This window comes from Schistocerca nitens, chromosome 7, assembly GCF_023898315.1.
Source record: "Schistocerca nitens isolate TAMUIC-IGC-003100 chromosome 7, iqSchNite1.1, whole genome shotgun sequence".
NCBI classification, from domain to species: domain Eukaryota; kingdom Metazoa; phylum Arthropoda; class Insecta; order Orthoptera; family Acrididae; genus Schistocerca; species Schistocerca nitens.
The window spans coordinates 21,568,462-21,570,705 of NC_064620.1; the positions used below are offsets into that span (position 1 = coordinate 21,568,462).

The window sequence follows — 2,244 nt, forward strand, 5'->3', positions numbered from 1 at the left end:
CTGAAAGACAACATCCGACGCCAATGCCTCAACATAACTCCAGACATGCTTTACAGTGCTGTTCACAACATTATTCCTCGACTACAGCTATTGTTGAGGAACGATGGTGGAAATATTGAGCATTTCCTGTAAAGAACATCATCTTTGCTTTGTCTTACTTTGTTATGCTAATTATTGCTATTCTGATCAGATGAAGCGCCATCTGTCGGACATTATCTGAACTTTTGTATTTTTTTCGGTTGTAATAACACCCCATGTCATTGCAAGCATGTGTGTCAAATTGTACCTCTCTATCTACATTATTCCGTGATTTATTCAGTTTTCAAATTTATACTGACATTTTTGATCACCCGGTAGATATTTTAAAACACTTTTTCACTATGTGACGTACACTTCTCATTGCGCTGTTCATGTCATCTGTGTTGTTCCACCTCTACCTGTGAAAATGATGTTTCGTATTGACCGAAGCCGGCCCGAGTGGCCGAGTGGTTCTAGGCGGTACGGTCTGGAACCGCGCGACCGCTACGGTCGCAGGTTCGAATCCTGCCTCGGGCATGGATGTGTGTGATGTCCTTAGGTTAGTTAGGTTTAAGTAGTTCTAAGTTCTAGGGGACTGATGACCTCAGAAGTTAAGTCCCATAGTGCTCAAAGTCATTTGAACCATTTATTGACCGAAAAATAATCCCAGATGCCACTGCATCGTCGAGTGTTTCCATACAACTGCAGAAGCAGTATCCTCACAAACGTAATTCTTTGCTCACATCCTAGGATGAACTACATACGCCTCTCTCAGCTGATACTGAATGGACTCACCACCCTTTAATGCAGAACTCATGTAGACCATATCGAAAGTTACAGAATCTGTTCCATGGGAATGCATACTTGGTCTGGTACCTGCGTCATTTGATTTTCAGCAACAACCTGCCCGCGTCGGCCACTTAGACATGTACTACACACTCTTGTCTCCCAGCTAGTAGCACTCTACTTCTGTCCCTCGTCCATCCACAAGTGGTGTGCGTGGGCTTATCAGAAAGTCTTTACCCGTACTTTTTTATTAGCCGAAAAAGGTACATAAAGGTAACTACAACTATACGCACTATTCTACGTACCTTACACTATTTTCCCACCTATTCCCCCATACCGGTTATGACATTTGCCCCATCACAGCAATAAATTTGAGATGCCCCTGTGGCAGAATTCGTCCGGATGACTGTGAAACCACTATCGGACTGCTGCCTTGGCTTCATCGTTGAACTCGAATCGCTGTCCTGAGAAGAAAATCTTCAGCGGAGCGAAAATGTGGAAATCGCTACGGGCATGGTGAGGACTGCATGGTGTGTGGTCAAGACTTTCCCGATGAAATAATCGGAGGTGGTCTGCGGTTTGGGTACCACTTGTGGCCTCGCATTGTTATGAAGGATAACCACGCTGTTCACATCGAGAATCCTTCGCTACTTTTTCCTTATGGCAGCTTGCAGACGTAACTATGTGCAGCAATAATTGTCGGCATTCACGGCTGCACCCAGTGGCATGAAATCCAGCAGAAGCGGTCCACGGTAATTCCAGGAGGCCTTTAACGTTATTTAGGAAATAGATGGCGCTGAACTGAGTGCCTTTTTTTATGCCACAGGCGAAACCGAATGTTTGCACATCATGCTCTGCTGGTGAAACGCTTTGTGCATGGTTATTGCCAATAACAATGCGATCCAGGAAATTCTCACGCTCTTCGGCAAACCGTTGCGGATGATTCAGTGAATCAATCATTCTTTTGCCTTTCATCAGTCATTCAACTTCTTAGGCATGCACCGATATGGAACCATCCGGTACCCTAAGTAAGCGAGAATGATGCTGTAAAAATTCTCTTACGAAATGCGCGAGGAAATTTTGTCGTCAGAGATTAACGTCGTTACCCCGAACGCTCAAGGTCATGTAAGTCTTCACGGTCTTTTGCGAACTCACACCATCAACGCCACCACCTCCTCTTCCTTATCACTCTCCTCCTCCTCCTCCTCCTCCTCCTCTTCTTCTTCTTCTTATTGTTCTCACACATTTCAAAGCAAGACTTTTTTCCCCACGCGTGGGTTGCATTTCCGTGTGTATTCGACGAACGTTTGTGACTTGCTCTATAGGAAACGAATCAACTCCGTCACTCTCAAACTGTGGACGTGTGAAGCACAACCGTCGTCTTCAACAACTGACAACAGCGCCCTGTTGCGGAGTTACCGGTAGATAAGACCGAACCAA

The 2,244-nt window shown here is 45.2% G+C and overlaps 1 non-coding gene across 1 annotated transcript; it reads left to right on the forward strand.

Annotated features, from left to right (window-relative positions):
- The first annotated feature begins 471 nt into the window (after positions 1–471).
- On the forward strand, positions 472–555 carry Trnap-ugg (transfer RNA proline (anticodon UGG)). Its single transcript has one exon. It is a non-coding gene; the product is annotated as a tRNA-Pro (tRNA).
- The last annotated feature ends 1,689 nt before the right edge of the window (positions 556–2,244 follow it).